This window comes from Watersipora subatra, unplaced genomic scaffold (assembly GCF_963576615.1).
Source record: "Watersipora subatra unplaced genomic scaffold, tzWatSuba1.1 SCAFFOLD_61, whole genome shotgun sequence".
In the NCBI taxonomy this organism is placed as follows: Eukaryota; Metazoa; Bryozoa; class Gymnolaemata; order Cheilostomatida; family Watersiporidae; genus Watersipora; species Watersipora subatra.
In genome coordinates, this window is record NW_027045370.1 from 59643 (window position 1) to 78497 (window position 18855).

At 37.6% G+C, this 18855-nt stretch overlaps 1 long non-coding RNA gene across 1 annotated transcript; it reads left to right on the plus strand.

Moving 5' to 3' along the window:
* Window positions 1-1591: 1591 nt before the first annotated feature.
* Window positions 1592-16487, plus strand: LOC137410391 (uncharacterized). Its single transcript, XR_010981180.1, has 4 exons — window positions 1592-1690; window positions 13526-13712; window positions 14755-14931; window positions 16389-16487. It is a non-coding gene; the product is annotated as an uncharacterized lncRNA (long non-coding RNA).
* Window positions 16488-18855: the final 2368 nt, after the last annotated feature.

Consider the following 18855-nt stretch of genomic DNA (forward strand, 5'->3'; position numbering starts at 1 on the left):
TCAGTCACATTGTTGTTGATAAATTTGATGATGCTTCATGTATATAGAAACCCTTGTTGAGTAGCAAGAGCAGCCCGTATTGTAAGCACTCACCTCTATTATATGCTCTGGTTAATAAGTATTTGCTTTGCTATTGTTACCTGCTTATCTTTGCCAAAACTTAGAAAATCAACTAGCTTTAAAATAATGTTTACATTACGAGCCTGCAGAAAGCATGTGCTCCTAAAGCCTGGTTCCCATATCGGCTGCGAGACTCCGGCGGTAATAATGTGCAGCAAATCGTTTGCGACGCTAGGCTCCGGTGGCTTCTGTTCACATAAAGCTGCATCGCTAATAACCGAATAAAGAATGTTCGCTCGCTATGCTGTTTCGATAATGCTGACCTTTACCTGTACAGTGCACTTTGAGAAGGTTTTGCCTGCGGCTCTCGCAAAATTTGAATAGCTCTAAACTCTTGCGTTGACTGCCGGCAACTACCGGCGGTACCCGGCGTGTAGGTTCACAATTCATCTCTGATAGCCTGCAGTGCTGTCGCCGGTGCTGTTGCCGGTGCTTTGCGGCATATATTGGAACCGAGCTTAATAGATATTGATATCCCACCAAATGTAGGGGTCAACATATTTATATTGGTTATAAGACCTATAAAAAATAATGCAGCATAAATGATTTGAACTCGTGATTGTCAGCCCGCAAGACCAACCCACCAATTACTGCGTAACCCAATTGCCTTCCATGTGTTAGAACTATTGTGCATATGCTTATTATCTGCCCTTTTATTTGACACTCCTGTCATGCTCTCAAACCAAACTAGACTGCCGAGGTACCACTAGCTTTTGTTATAATGAAAGTGTGTATGTCCATCTATCTGAAGTCACAGTTAGAAGTTGGGATAAAATATTGCTTCATACTGGATTCACACTTGTGACACTCGGTTTAGTAGTCAAACACTCTAACACCTGCACTAATCAAACAACCTGAGTACCTCATCACTCATCATCAACATCATCGCACACTCCAATGGAGACATCTACAAGATCAACAGGTCCACTGACTCTTTATTTTGACAGTCAAGGCTCCTAGCTGTATGAAGTGCAGGCCACAGGGCTGAGAAAAACATAAACTGAACATAATTGAAACTAAAATAAACTGACAGATTCAACAGTGATGTATGATTGGGTGCAAAATAATTTTGCATCACGTTGTTCTTCTAAAAGTACACGTAAAAGTATAGAGGCAATTTCATGGCAGGTCTAAACCTCATGGGCTTACATAGAGCAAAACCATTCATCCTGTCTACTGGTGTCAATACGCGACTGTTGGCATGTAATGCTTATCAATCAACATCTGCTGTTAGCCCTGTCACTATCTCGGTCTATGCATTTATCATGCCTTGCAATAAATAATTGTTTTGATAGACTTTAACGCATAGCGTAATATCCTTACACTCATGCAGGCAATCGTACATACATGTAGTTATTTTCACCGTAAACATAAGTAATCGTGGCAGCTTATAGGCTATTAGCCAATAACGTACGAATATCAATGATATATCGATATACGCACCGGCACCTTACGCCTAGAATAGCTTAATGCTAGGGTCACGGGCAATACATTAGTCACTGAAGCGCGCATTTCGTTTGCAATTGTTGTTTACAACCGAAAAGTCCCACCATAGTACAGGAAAAAGCAGGTAATCTGCGACTATGTATTTATTTCCATCACATTGACTGTAGAGTAACCATGTTTCTACAAAGCTCAAATAAAAAACACTTAGCCTACATAACTGATTTATGCAACTCTTGCTTAAAAACCCATGGGTGGATATGGAGAATTTACGTTATGTGTAACTAAAAACTAACACAAATCCACACACGACATCAGTGTTGAATGTGCTTTGTCATTTTAATCTATTTTGACTATATTATTCAGTTTACACACTTTTGCTTAGCTTGTGGGAACTGAATTGATCATTACTGGTTCAAGTACTAGAGAAGGTTGTTGTATGGAAATACTGTGAAAACAAGATACCGATAGGGAATGTAGCCAGACCACAGGATAAGCATATAATACGTTCAAGCAGCAAGACGCCAAAGGACATTAAAAGATTCGATAATTAGAAAATGTCAATTGAAAATTATGAACTTCAGAATTGGAAGAAATCAATCATAGAAATTGCGTCAACACTAGATAGAGAACATGCCAAAGAGAAACCGAAGCAGTTAGACCTACCAACCACTATCATCAAAAGGCCACCATAAAAACATTAGAGACGAGTCAAATGAGTCACATATAGATCTGCCACTTCTGTCAAACATGACCTAGATACCAGGAGTAAGTCACGAGCTCCACCCTACATGTCAACATCACATGCACCAGCTGAAGACTTAGGCAAACAAGATATCTTCACACGCCTGACAGAAAGCATCGAACCTTAACACTCTACCTACACCCACAGGCTAACCATCCTACATGCCAGACATCTATAAAAGAGAACAGCTCCAATGACTCAGCACCTCCTCTATCCCCATCTCTATCTCCGGCTCTAGCTTGAGTTCTGGCTCTCTCTCTTCCCGAGGGCCCCATTGGACGCTTTCCCATCTGCCTGCTGAGGAGCCTTTCTCTTTTCTCTACCAATGGAGCCTCCTTCTCCTCCACCAGCTGAGCCTCCTCTACGCCACTATCTCAACTGTCGACACTCTCTACCTATGACCTCTCACGACTCTCGTTTGACTATCGAAACTCGCAGCCGCATGGACCGAGCCAAGCAAACACAGACGACCGTTCGAGTAAGGATGTAATTTTTATTAGCTCTTCTAATTGTTTTGTCATTAATGTTATTGTTTTAGAATTTTGTTAGTTGTGTATTTTAATTGTTTGACTTATAGAATAAAGAAGTAACTTGTACTGGTAAATATCAGCATTACTTACGATAGCTTAACACCTTCACTATACCTGAACCAGTAATAATCAAATTAGCACCCACAAGCTAAGTAAAAGTGCACAAACTAAACATAGTCAAAATAGAATAATATGACAAGCAAATTCAACACTGATGTTGTGTGTGGATTCAGATTAGTTATGCATAACATAATTTCTCCACAACCACACATAAAAAGGTGTTAAGCTATTGTAAGTGCCAAGTTATGGCTAGATTAATTGGTTCAAAGTGTATGATTATATTTTATAGGCCTAGTATAAAAACAATGGCTGCTGGAAAAATACGTTTTTCGACCGAAAATCCTCGAAACTAAACGAAATGACATAACATCACTCTTTCTTTAAACAAAAAAGAAATCAAGCAGAAAAGCTAAGCAAGTATGAGTATTAAACATATGAAACCTACGTAGCAAAAAATTAAAGCCAGACATGACTATTTATATAACACTCAATAAACTAACCAAGTTGGGGGTACGAAAAACTATATGAGTACTAGTAGGTACTAGTAGTACTAAATGATTACTAGTACTAAACAGAAACAACGACGAAATAACTAAAAGGATGATTATTGAAACTACCAGTTAGAAATCAAAATCAAACTAAAACCTTTTGACAGGTTTATGTTTGGAAGAATTTAGTCTTTAAACCTAAGCAGCTTTCCCACAATTTTGCCTGACCTAGTTAATGGCACTCATAAATTTGACTCTTAAAACTTTTCAAAGTCTGCACCTAGCGTTGCTTTGCTGGTAGAGGAATTGCCCATAGCTATGTCTCTGTAGGAGAGAGTCGTGTTGGATTTTGAAACAACTTTGGGAGTTGAATGGCATGATTACTTACCACGATCTGGTTTATGGCTTTGCGCTACTTCGCTTTCTCAACTTTGCTCTACTAACCCTTCAGTTGAATCTGGTCGCAACTGCTCTCTATTTCATTTGATCATTATTCCAGTAACATCATTCTCTATGTTGTATGACTGAGTGGATGTATCATGACTTACCAATGTTGCCTTTTACCACTTACTTTGCAAATATCTTAATCGTACTGGTTGACTAGTCTTTAGCAGTCTTCTCATGGAAAGTTTTGCCATCTTGTTGCATTTTCATCTTTTCTGTTTCGTTTATAAGTTCGGTATGTATGTCTTTCTGATCATATGCTCTAGGGCACGGACATCATCGCTTTATTGGGATCTCATCATAAAGGGTTTTGCTTTGTGAGGATTGTGCAGGGGATAGCAAATCTGTATCAATGGGTGTGTTTTGCAGCATCTGTAGGACATGCAAAATGCATTGTCCATCTTCTGCAGCTTTAATCATTGTTTTCTTCACTGTCTGTATGGCTCCCTCAACCAGTTCATTCAACCTTGAATAACCTTGGGCAAGAAATTTTTGTGAGTGATGTCTATGTGCTTCATGAAAGTTTTGAATTCAGTTGAGTTGTACTGAAGGCCATTATCTGACTGAATTACGCCAACTCGGCCAAAATCTGCTAAATTTTTAGTAAATTCAGTAATTATTGTCTTCGTGGTCAAGTCTTCTGGTTTTGACACATTGACCCATTTCAAATAGTAGTCTATATTTAGTAGACATTGAGTGACTTGTGAGTGAAATATGTCACTGCCTATTATCTGCCAGGGATGATCAGGTATTTCGCTGGAAGTCAAAGGAGCATGGCATTGTGCTGTATCATGTTGCTTGCAAACTAAGCATGAGCTGATGCAGGCTTCAATTTGCATGTTTATGCCAGGCCGAAACAATGCAGGTATTGCGTGTTGCTTGGTTTTTGTGATGCCTTGGAGACTTTGATGTCGCTGACTGATTATTTCAGCTTGTTTGACCTAAAGCACTATTAATCTTTTACCCAAGAACAACAGTTTATTAAACTCAGATATATTAACCTTATGTTGCCAGTCTGGCTTGACTGACTGACCAACCCATGAAACATTTGTGAGCTCTTCCGTAAGCTTGGATAAATAAACTCTGAATCATCAAGTATTGACACAAATAATTTGCACTTCCAACTTCAACTGAGCATATTTGACATTGAGTCTTCACCTGCGAAAGAACAATGTATGACAATTCCTGAGTCTTTAACAACCTTCCTGCGAAATTTCAAAAAGATGTACTCATTAGCATCAACTGATGTACTTAATAACTTACCTGGTCCAATTAAGTATTTCTTTTTTGGTCTCATCATGTGCTATACACTATAACCCAAACAACATTCAGAGTATAGCCTAAGCACCTCGTCGCACATCATGAACATTGCTTATTCCAATGGAGACATCTATAAAACCAACAGGTCCGCTGACTCTTTTTTTGACAGTTAAGGCTCCTAGCTGTAAGAGACTGAAGTACAGGGCAGAAAAACATATAAACTTAATATAATTGAAGCTAAAATAAATTGACAGATGTTATTTGTTGCTGATCTGGTGTATGCTGACTGCTACAATGTTTCAACAGTCCTAATTCTGGCTGCCTCCTGTTATATTGTTGATATCCCTCTCCTTGTGCTTGACACTCTGTAGAGTTGCTGACTTCGTTGAATACCTGTTAGTATTTGTTGTAGCCAGTTACTCTCTTTTATATTAAGTGGTGTTGATAACTAATATCCATTATTTAGTTGGAATTTTATGTTTTCATTCCTAAGCTCTTCATTACAATGGCCAGATAATTCCCAATCCAATTGATGTCCCATACATTCACATCGCATCAGCTGTGATGGTTGGACAAATCCCATACTTGATATTTCCGGCAGCATAGCAATTGCTCTAGGTTTTCATATTTGCTGATTGGTCAAATATCGTTTTAAACCCTGACACATATTAGCCGTCAGGTGAAGCCAGACCCTAGCTTAAATATTCATGCCGAATCCGTCCTAATAATCTGCCATTTATTGGTTGCTTTGTGCGTAGCCCTCGGTCTTTATCAGTTTTTCCCAGCAGTGATCCTCATCTCAGTTCAATAACATTGGTTACACGCCTCTGTGTCATGTTTTTGGTTTTTCCGCTGAGTACATTTTGTGTGGCGGTCTCTTAATGCAGTGTCTCGTCGCGGCTAGTTAGTAGCTAGTCTTATTGTGCGACAGTTATTGGATGGCTTTCCATCGTTTGGCAAATTTGTCCCAGTTTGAGGAATGTCAATTATCCCTCTATCAGTTGTGATCTAGTCACCCCGGGGTTCATAATCATATTTTCGTAGGTTTCTATAGTTATATACTCGTGCAATGGTCACCATGGTGCTGGAGTTGAATCATTTCATCTTAACAGTATTTAGCTGGATTGCATACTGGCTTGTTTGTCCTTTCATGTAAGTTGCCTATAATCATTCGGAATCCGTATATTCATAGTCACTTTTAAATATCTAGCCTTGTATATGCCATAGCATCAAGCTGTAAAGTACATGTATATATGTATATGTAAAGTTATTAGAAGGTCATTCGGGAAATATATTGTGGTTGCTGTATCATTGCGATAGTCAACCATATTGAATATAATTATATATATATATATATTTGCTTATTAATTCATGTAAGTTGCTTATAATTATTCGGAATCCGTATATTCATAGTCGTTTATCTAGCTGTATATATGCCATAAGATCAAGCTGTAAAGTACATGTATATATGTATATGTAAATTTACATAATTTACATTAAGTTATTAGAAGGTCATTCAGGAAATATATTGTGGTTGCTGTATCATTGCGATAGTCAACTGTATTGAGTATAATTATTTATATATTTGCTTATTATTTCATGTAAGTTGCTTATAATTATTAAGGATCCAAACATTCTTTTTGTAGGTTTTATGTTATTAAGTTTTTTGATTGTTTTATGTTTTGATATATATATTCATGTTAAGCTGGGCGCTGTAAGCTATTTTTATTCGTACTCTCTCTCATCATCATAAATATAATTTGTCATCCGCTTTTGTTGTACGATCTCGTAGCTCATATCTTCTATTCACTCTATATAGTGGTCATTCTCTCACATTCCAGAATCAGTGTTTTCCTCTATATCTGGTATCTCCTTTGCGTTAGTTCTGTACGATGTACGAGGGTGAAAAATTTTCATGTACAAGTTTTAATCGCTTTACTGAAACTCAGCTTGGTTTTGCAAAGGGCTTGATACACGGTACTATGTTTGCTGTGACATCTGTTCGATACAAAGTATGAAACAGGCTCAGGTACTGACTTGAAAGGGCTCGGCTACAATTTTTGCCAATCTCAAGTCTGAATAGGTAGCATCTACCTCCTATTTTGAAAGATATGTCTGTTGCTTGTTGATTGTAATAGTCTACATGTTTTAGTTTGAGAAATTCTTATATTTCTTGCATTCAACAGCCATATAAAAAATATACGCACAAACCACGTGTAAGTTGGTGAAGTCAAGCTACTAGCAGTTTTACACAGAGTATGAATGACAGCCAAAGACACTGAAATATTTAAAAACATTTTTTCCTAGGTGTTATTGACCTCTGACAATCTTTCTTCAGTGTTTCTACCTTGACTTTCTAAAGTCTGAGTGTCTTCTCACTAAATTATTACACAGACTGTTACTTCTATCTCTACAGGATGGTGCTGCCTCGATGTAGAAACAGCGCTAATTTTTTAATTTTCCGATTCGTGAGAGTTTAATCTTCCCCCATCATGACACTCTCTCATACGGTTGAGCTCGGCGACAAAGAAATCATCAAGATAATAGAGGAGTACCTAGCAAATAAACAGGTTGATATTGCCCTCATATGCTTGGAGAGAGAGAGAGTCGGGAATCATTAATGGTATGTCCTGAATATGGTTCTGGTTGAAAGGGATACCTCGTTGTCATAAACCATGTCTAAAACCATTCATAGGCTTGTCTCTCCGTCAGACCTTCCACCAACAAGTTTGCTGAAAACTAAGTTAAAATTCAAGTAATAGTATTCTTTTCTGACCTTCGCGCTATTACAGTGTGGTAATTATATAATAATTGTATGATATTTACATAGTATTATATAATAATTGTATGATAATGACATAATATTATATAATAATTGTATGATAATCGCATAGTATTATATAATAATTATATGATAATTACATAATATTATATAATAATTGTACGATAATTACATTATTTTGTAATAGTCGTATGATAATTGAGTAATATTATGTAATAATTGTATAATAATGTAACTATTATATAATAATTGTATGATAATTGAATAATATTATATAATAGTTGTATGATAATTGAATAATATTATATAATAGTTGTATGATAATTACACAATATTATATAATATATAAATAATATTGTACAATAATTGTATGATAATTACACAATATTATATAATACTTGTATGATAATTACATAATATTGTATAATAATTGTATGCCGTATAATCTTAATGCGGTATGATCAAAGCCCTGTCTGGCTGTCTGAAGAGACAGGTAGATTATGAAAAAAGGATTTCACCAGGTGGGATTTGAACTCGCCACATTTAGCTCAGTAGACAGACACTCCAACATCTACACCATTTGACCGTTTTGGCTTATTACACAATAACTAGTACAGTTTTTGGTCTTGTGCACCGTGAGATAACGTAATCACTCATCACTATCGTTTTGTAGGGAAAGACGGGGCACAGTAAGCCAATTTTGGTTTGTTTCTCAAATAAAATATAAGTGACTGCTTGAATTGAGCTTAAACTTGGTCTATAAAAATTTAACATGTTATTATTGTATTTGAATGGTAATGATTCACTTTGGATCAATCGCGAGATTTTATTGTTTTTGCAACATTTTACACCTGGCTCACTTTGCTCCACTACCGAGGCAAGGTGAGCCACCCAATGGGGCAAAGTGAGCCATAGCAATAAATATGTGATTTGATTGCACATAATATATATTTGATATCTTTTAACTGTTTTAAAACATTGAGTGTGACAATTGTCTAACTAAATTTGACTTATGACTAAGACAGAACATGGTAAACTAATTATACATAGTTGATAACATAAAATGTGGGAGCAAGTCGTATGAGCATTATCGTGAAATAATGTAGTAAAAAGTGTGTCGCCTACAGTCTCTATCAGCAGTGTTATTGAGAATAGTTTATCTTACAGTGTAAGCAGATAAATCTACTCTGAATGTAGTTCGATTTCTAACCCTCAGAGTCCCACCAGTGTTTACTGGCTGCCCTAAAAATATAACTATAGATTCAAAGTCAACATCATACACGTCTTCCTCCTCTGGATAAACAAAGCAGTTTCCAGCTTTTCTTATGAAACTGATGGTAACTGAGTTTTCATTACATTTCATGACTCTTCCTGCATAATAAACATTAAAGATTGACTTGCAACAAAATTCACATTACAGTTATTTGCTATCAAAACATTCACCATGTCTTACTCTGCTGTGTTGTAGTTCCAAAATAGGTGGAAATGGATTTACAAACTCTTAAAAGCTCAAAAACGAACAGTTAATCGCGGTCATTACGAGACCGCCATAAATTAGAATCTCTTTCCAAAACGGCTCAAATGGGACGTAGTTGTACCAGATGGCTTCTGTTTACACTTTCACGCAACCTCATTCGTCGAAATATTTTCACAAATATACTTCATGCATTCAATGAAACCATGTCTATTGTCCTCACATGTCTATTTCATCGTCATTGTAATGCTGTCACTTTCAGCACTGATAACTTATAACCTACCGTGAGAATTTATTTAATTTTTTAACCTTAGCTCGAAGGAGTACATATCATTGTCTGGTAAACATGACGAGCCTGTTGGTCACCTGTGATAATCAAAATATGTTGCAAAAATTATTCACGAAGTATGGGTCACATGATCAGATTACGACTAGATGATTAGTTCAAGTCGAAACAAAACTGTAAAGTAGCGATCATCTATATTTGATACGGTCTTTTGATACCAAATAACTGTAATGTGAATTTTGTTGCAAGTCAACCTTAGCCAATTCCGTACCAAACTAAAACATGATTATTGATGTTAATATTGTCCCTAGTAGGAGGTACATCTTTACTTTCATCTTTATCTGGACTTTCTTCATCAGAACACAATAATTATTAGCCTAACTCTTCTTCCTCTGATGAAGAATCTGTTTGCTCTTTTTTCTTAGTTTTTCTTGTCTTGTTCTTAGTCACAGTTACTTTGGATGTTTTTAGCGTAGATCTAATCCAAGTAGACACATGTTGCTACACTTTAAACACCGGCTCACCTGCTTTCTTGTTTCTTGACCAGCTTGGTGGAATACTCAAGTCATTAGCCATGCTGTATTTGTAAGCTAGTTCACATACTTTTTCAGTAGATAAACCTTAAAATCTGTTGTCTAGATTTTTTAAATGGCTAGCCAACTCTTCTTACTTCTCATGCAACACCTGAGATCTACGAGATCTCTCATTCCTGCGCGAAGAGACGGTCACTTAGACGATGTTGTACAATAATGCAGTAACTTAAACAACTTTTTAGTTAAATGTAAGATTAGCTTGGTTAGATGCCAAGCTCATAGAACATGGTCACACATTATTTAAATTATATCTATAAATTAAACAGGGTACATAGAACACTTGGGCACCTGCTTGTCCTGTCATGTGGAAAAAATACTTTTTCTGGAATATCCTTGATGTGCACCAAGCGATTAGCTAGCCTTGGATGAGAAAAGAAAATGTGGTGCATTCTTCTCTTGAGGTTGAAAGGTAGTTTTGTCAACCCAGTTTATCGTACATCACAGTGTGAGAAGGAAATTTATCACAAACTCTCTTGTACACCAGAGTACAGGGTTACGATGCATTAGAACGGAACTGCGTCAACGAAGTGCAGTACGCAATAATTTTGCAATACATTACAACTTTCTAATTCACAGTAGACATCCACTGCTACTGTGCTCCTGTTTCACATTGCCCATTGCTATATATTGGGCATTCACTTTTATGAAGCATTACCTGACAGGCACCACTTCACGCACGCATGCTCTGAATGCACATTCTTCATAACATGAAACTGCTTGTGTACTGCAACTGCTGATTAGTATGAAGTTGATACTGTGGACCAGCTGACAATCCTGACTTTCCAAGCCTCTATACTGCATTGTGTACCATTTTTCACATACTGTGTTTAGCCAGTTCATGTAGGATACTCCTACTCTCACATCCTTTCATAATAGGAAGTCAGTCTGGCATTATCACAATTCTGATCGATGCAATTGAGGTTTTTGTGTTGTATTCTCTATAACATAATATGTTAAAAACGAAATAGATTTTTGCATTTCAACCATATAGCTAATTGTGATCAATTTGTTTGCCCACTCGTACTCAACTTTGACAGCATTCACATCTCGCCATCGTGCTGTGGTTGTGTCAAAGTCAACTTAATATTTGATTTTGTGATGAGTTTTCACAAAAATTGTGCTTAGGATGTATGTATGGTGTACTACTAACATTCCTACTACACCTTGCACTGCGAAATACACATTAGCAACACTCTCATAACATCTAGCACTGCACATTGTGCGGAAGGCAACCTAGCCACTGTATCAATACCACTTATCCCACGACCAACCACGAGCGAAGCGATTGTTTGAGAGCTTTATGATAAATGCGTATGTGCACACAACTCACGAAAATTATTTATGAACAGCCGTCGCAAACCTTTGTACCGAAATCTCATCAACAAATTTAACCATTTTTCAATGGAGTCGTTTAAGTATAATAACGATACAAAACACATATAAACCTTTTTAAATATATTGCCAAGTCTTTGAAATTTGTAGACAATATCCTACAACTAACCCATCTGATCGGATTATACATAAATGGACAGATTAATTTAGCCTAAAATCGTCATTAAAACTTTGACAGGCTTTTTTTCATCAAAGTTAAGACCGGACAACGAAACGCCGACAAGGCCGCGCGATAGAGAGTAGAACTATTAAGTCGTGTGCATTTTACGAGAAAAACGTGCACATTTCACCAGTCTATGGCATTGTCCAATTGCTGAAGGTTTCTGTAACTAACGTAGAAGTACTGAAAAGTAATAGTTTTTTTGCCGATTTCAAAGTAACCGACATTTTGGACACTTATAATGATTACTTTGGTATTCCAACTGATGTTCGAAGCAGTGAAAGTAAATGAAATGACAATGATATTTCTCTAACGATTCTTATAAGATTATTACAATATTTAATTATAAAAATAATTATTCGATTTTAAAAGATTTAATTATAAGAATAATCATTCGAATTTACAAGATCGAAGTATATAGTGACCGATGTTGGGCAGTATGTTACTGTTATTATTTTTTCTAAATAATTTTGTTAAATAGATATTCTAAAAATCTAAATAAATATCACAACTTCTTGATATTGGTTGCTATGACGTTTTGAAATGTAAACGAAATCGTGCATTGGTTTTCTATTATTACTGTATTACTATATTAATAATATTGGTTATTCTAATAATATCAGTGCATTTTACTTCTAATATTGCATTTCTCCTATTGCAGAGGAGAGAGATATATAATATTTTCCTTTTATTGTTGTTGTCTGTTGTACATAATAATGCCCAGTACATTACAGCTACCATTGCAGTTACCTATAATTGCACTGCAGTGCCATTTGATTGCCAATATTGCATTTCTCAACCATCAGTACCCTTTCTTTTTTCCAATATCATTTTGGTCGTGGGCTGTATGACAGGGAATTTCTAATTATGAAATTCATGTTGAACTTTCATGCGCATACTAGTAGACGTACCACTAGTAAGTTGATTTGTGGGAAAGAAAAGTTGTAACAATACTTCAGTTTATTTAGTTTTTAAGAAATTATCAGAACAAGTTAACCTTTTATGTCCTATGTTTGACTATGTTAGTGTAAATCTTTCGCATAACTAAGGAGGTTGTTTTTATTCTTACTGATTTTTCATACATCGTCTAGGTGACCATCTCTTTGAACAGGAATGAGATGTCTCATTCACGATTCTTCTGTGTTTTCATGCTTTGAATGGGTTAGGAATTGCCCTACCATTTCATCAATTCGGAGTTGCACTATTTAGATCATTCCAAGATGAGCGATGTATTCCTCAAAATAAAACTTGTTAGAGTTTTTCTAACTTTTTTCATATCAGGGTCACTTTTCAATTCATGAGTAGCCAATCGCCAGATCAAAATAAGAAATTATTTCATCATCTTCATATGAGCAACCCATCATTCGCATGTAAATATTAATATGAAAGTAACAGGTCCAGATGAAATGGTATGGAGAAGCAGTAGAATGTTTTTGTAGCCGATACCCGCATGGCTGTGTGAAGTACGCTGAAATATTTTTTACCTCTACTGGGGAGAGCTTAGCTGAGTATTATCAAATCCGATCCATCAGCAGTCAGCCTTTCTGTGATACTGAATAGTACTCCCACCTTCAAGAGACAAATACCCTCACATAAATTTATCGAAGCGAAATGGTCTGGAATAGGTTTGGATTCGTCTGTTCTTGTGATTTGGAGTGGAAGCAACTCCAAATCTATTCAAATCATGGAAACGCTCTGATTCTCAGGTGCTTTGATTCTGCTCTCATATTAATTTGTGATATTTGTAGGTGTTTTCTCAAAAGATGGACTTTTTCTCCGGCAGCTGATTCTTGATGGTCACTGGGATGATGTGCTTGAGTTCCTTCTGCCGCTCCATGGGGTGGAGGGCTTTGACAAAAACGCTGCCTTTACCTCATTTACAAGCATAAATTCCTGGAACTCCTTTGCATAAAGTTGGATCCTGGACCGTTACAGGTAAGTTGTCCTGACAGGTAATTACATGTGATAGTATCTGACAGGTCATTACATTTGAGAGTGTCTGACAAGTCTTTACAGGGTAGTGTGTCTGACAGGCTATTACATGTGAGAGTGTCTGACAGGCCATTACATGTGAGAGTATCTGACAGGCCATTACATGTGAGAGTGTCTGACAGGCCATTACATGTGAGAGTATCTGACAGGCCATTACATGTGAGTGTGTCTGACAGGCCATTACATGTGAGTGTGTCTGACAGGCCATTACATGTGAGAGTGTCTGACAGGCCATTACATGTGAGTGTGTCTGACAGGCCATTACATGTGAGAGTGTCTGACAGGCCATTACATGTGAGTGTGTCTGACAGGCCATTACATGTGAGTGTGTCTGACAGGCCATTACATGTGAGTGTATCTGACAGGCCATTACATGTGAGTGTGTCTGACAGGCCATTACATGTGAGTGTGCCTGACAGGCCTTTACATGTGAGTGTGCCTGACAGGCCATTACATGTGAGTGTATCTGACAGGCCATTACATGTGAGTGTGTCTGACAGGCCATTACATGTGAGAGTGTCTGACAGGCCATTTCACGTGGGAGTGTCTGACAGGCCATTACACGTGAGTTTGTCTGACAGGCCATTACATGTGAGTGTGTCTGACAGGCCATTACATGTGAGGGTGTCTGACAGGCCATTACATGTGGGAGTGTCTGACAGGCCAATACATGTGAGTTTGTCTGACACTCACATTACATGTGAGTGTGTTTGACAGGCCATTACATGTGAGAATACATATAATTATAGTTACAACTACACGTGCCATGAAGTTGTCACTCATTGACTCACTGTTTTCTTGAAAAAAACACTTTTAGTTCTGATGCTACTTTGTTTGGATGTTTAGTTTCTTCAGTTTTTGTATTTTCGATTAAACACAGTCTGTTTCTGACATCTGTGATTGGCTAATGTCTTCCTTGGCTGTCATTCCATCATCATCCCTGTGGTTGGCTAGCAATCATTATTTTTTCATTTTGTTCATACAGAACCATGACTCCACATTGGACGAGGTCGTCAGCTGCCTCACTGAGTTAGAGCATCTTTGTTCTGATAGTAAGGAGTATGACAACTTGTGCTTTCTATTGACTCTTCCCTCCATTTCCTCTGATCAGGCCTACAAGAATTGGAACCCTTCCAGCGCCCGTATCAACTGCTTTAACGAGGTCGGCTCTCCATGTTGTTTTATTGCATGGGGTTACTTAGTCAGTGGGGTTATTATCTACACTCCTTGCTTTGTACAGTTACATGCTCTCCATGTTCCTATTGCATGGGGTTACTTAGTCAGTGGGGTTATCATCTACACTCCTTGCTTTGTACAGTTACATGATCTCCATGTTCTTATTGCATGAGGTTACTTAGTCAGTAGGGTTATCATCTTCACTCCTTGCTTTGTACAGTTAGATGCTTTCCATGTTCTTATTGCATGGGGTTACTTAGTCAGTGGGGTTATCATCTACACTCCTTGCTCTGTACAGTTACATGCTCTCCATGTTCTTATTGCATGGGGTTACTTAGTCAGTGGGGTTACCATCTACACTCCTTGCTTTGCACAATTACATGCTCTCCATGTTCTTATTGCATGGGGTTACTTAGTCAGTGGGGTTATCATCTACACTCCTTGCTTTGTACAATTACATGCTCTCCATGTTCTTATTGCATGGGGTTACTTAGTCAGTAGGGTTATCATGTACACTCCTTGCTTTGTACAGTTACATGCTCTCCATGTTCTTATTGCATGGGGTTACTTAGTCAGTTGGGTTATCATTTACACTCCTTGCTTTGCACAATTACACTTCAGTACTAACATTTGTAACTATACAGTAATCCATCACTACTTCCTGGCTCACCATTCACGGATTCTGTACTTCACAGTAGAAAATTTTTGTTAAAATCGAGAGAAAATTAATTAAAAACCATTTAAAAAGTAAAATACATAAGACACATCAATCTCATGAATTATAAACATGTGACTTCCTTCTCACAACGAACCGAGTTAACACAAGTATGAATATTCAGGTCAGATGAAGTCCAAACTACGTTCATACTATGTAAGTGTATTCTGTGGTTTTAAATACTGGGACTGGGGTTGAAATATAAACTGTAGGTCAATCAATATAACTTCAAATTACTTATTATATAAGAAATCAATACAATATGTTTAGAAAGCAGTGTAAGTGTTTTGGTGTTAAAATTTTGGTTCTTACATATACTTTAAAACATAAGCTTTTATTTAGCAAATTTTCACTTATCACTGGGACGCGGGTTCCCCTTGACAACCTTATATCAACTGTACTTGAATATTCCATGTACACAGTTAGTATAGTTAGCATGAGTTCCATTAACTTTGGCTGTGCTAAATGATAGATACAACCTTTGGCCTTAGTGAAGTTTTGATCACACATAGCCTAATGATACAATTGAACAACATTTTTACCATGAGGGTAAATTTATCAAAACCATTGCTTGGCGAGGAGGTTTTTAGCCCTACCAGCAATAACTACAACCTGTACAGTATATTGAGCAAAAATTACAAATCATGGATGTAGGGAATGTTTAAACACGATGTTTGAGAAGGTTTTATGTTCTTATTTTGCTGTCAATATTGTCTCTGTTCTTTCAGCTATACCCACTGGTCAGCAGGTTCATCGGGCTTGAAAAGGCAGCACCGAGCAATTCATCAGCTAAACACGACAGACTAGTTAACCTGCTTGCTAAAGGTCAGTTTTCAGACTAGTTAATCTGTTCACTATAGGTGTGTTTTCAGACTAATTAACCTGCTCACTAAAAGTCAGTTTTCAGACTAGTTAACCTGCTCGCTAAAGGTCAGTTTTTAGACTAGTTAACCTGCTTGCTAAAGGTCAGTTTTCGGACTAGTTAACCTGCTAGCTATAGGTCAGTTTTCAGACTAGTTAATGGTACTAGTACCTTCCATTGCAATGAATTCTCCAACTGTGGACTATGTCATACCTATTGTACTCGTTGGTTCCGTTGCAAGGAAAGTTACAACTGTGGGTCATGTCATATCTATTGTATTTGTAGCTTCCATAGCAGTGAAAGCTACAGCTGTGGGTCGTGTCATAACCATTGTACGCGTAGCATTGTACCATTGTGCACAGCCGTGTCTGTACATTTTTCTATGCTTGTGTATCTGAGTTTGGGTGTGTTTGCGCGCGTGTGTGTGTGTTTGTGTGTGTCGCTGTCCGTGTCTGTGTGTATGCCTTTGCACGTTTATGGCAGGTGTCTGTTCTGAGCAAGTATGTGAATGTATTTGTCCGTCTCTGTGTCTGCGTGACTATTATTAGAGTTATCATCAAAGCTCTGGAAACATTTTTCCAAATGGTGCAATATCACGAGATTTAATATGGGGAACTTTATTCAATCACGCCAAGCTGTTTTAATCTGTCAAGAGGTTACCGCGCACTTTAAAAACAAGTTTTATACGTGCAAGTAAAAGATACATTTAACACTATTTAATGTGTGTTTGAAGACCTGTGTGTGTGCATGCGTGTATGCATGTGTGTCCACGTGTGTGTGTGCGTGCGTGCGTGCGTGTGTGTGTGTGTGTGCGCGCGCCTGTATGTGTATGAGTTTTGTTTGTATGTGTGAACATGCATGTGTGTGTCTATGCAAGTCTGCGCATCTGTCCTCGTGCTATGCATATGTGTCTTCGCAGTTGTTAGCATTCTTTTGGATGTGTGTCTGTCCGTGTCTGCATGACTGTCATCAGAATTATCATTATTTTTCTTCAAACTTTGCTCCAAATATTGCAGGTTTGCCAAGGTTAATTTTGTTGAATCACAACAAGATCTTCAAAGTCTGTCAAGAGGTTACTAAAATCTTCAAGGACGGCTTTTTAACTCGAAATTTGAAGGTACAGTTGGAACTATCAAGCTGTCAATATTTGGGACCTCTCTCAAGCTGCTATTGTGAACTCTCAATAGAACATTGATTGGTAAACGAATCAAATCCGTTGCATTTACTTGTACATTCATGTATCCGGTTACATAAGTGTGTTTGTATGTGCATGCATGTTGGTGGGAGTTTGGTGTGTGCAAGCGTGTTTGCGCATGACTGCTATGCGTGACCGTATGTCTGACTATGTGTGTGTGCAAGTGTGTGTTCGTTTAATCGCCCAAGTGTGTTTCTGTGTGTGTCTCTGCGTGTGAGTTTGTGTATTTCTGTGCACAGCCGTGTCTGTACATTTTTCTATGCTTGTGTATCTGAGTTTGGGTGTGTTTGCGCGTGTGTGTGTGTGTTTGTGTGTCGCTGTCCGTGTCTGTGTGTATGCCTTTGCACGTTTATGGCAGGTGTCTGTTCTGAGCAAGTATATGAATGTATTTGTCCGTCTCTGTGTCTGCGTGACTATTATTAGAGTTACCATCAAAGCTCTGGAAACATTTTTCCAAATGGTGCAATATCACGAGATTTAATATGGGGAACTTTATTCAATCACGCCAAGCTGTTTTAATCTGTCAAGAGGTTACCGCGCACTTTAAAAACAAGTTTTATACGTGCAAGTAAAAGATACATTTAACACTATTTAATGTGTGTTTGAAGACCTGTGTGTGTGCATGCGTGTATGCATGTGTGTCCACGTGTGTGTGTGTGTGTGTGCGCGCCTGTATGTGTATGAGTTTTGTTTGTATGTGTGAACATGCATGTGTGTGTCTATGCAAGTCTGCGCATCTGTCCTCGTGCTATGCATATGTGTCTTCACAGTTGTTAGCATTCTTTTGGATGTGTGTCTGTCCGTGTCTGCATGACTGTCATCAGAATTATCATTATTTTTCTTAAAACTTTGCTCCAAATGTTGCAGGTACGCCAAGGTGAATTTTGTTCATTAACAACAAGAATTTCAAAGTGTGTCAAGAGGTTACTATAATCTTCAAGGACGGCTTCTCACTCGAAGGTTGAAGGTACAGTTGGAACTATCAAACTGTTCCTATTTTGGACCGTTATCAAGCTGTCACAGTGAACTCTCAAAAGAACATTTGGCGATTGATAAACGAATCAAATCCGATGCATTTAGTGGTACATACATGTATCTGGTTACATAAGCGCGTGTGTATGTGCATGCGTGTTGGTGA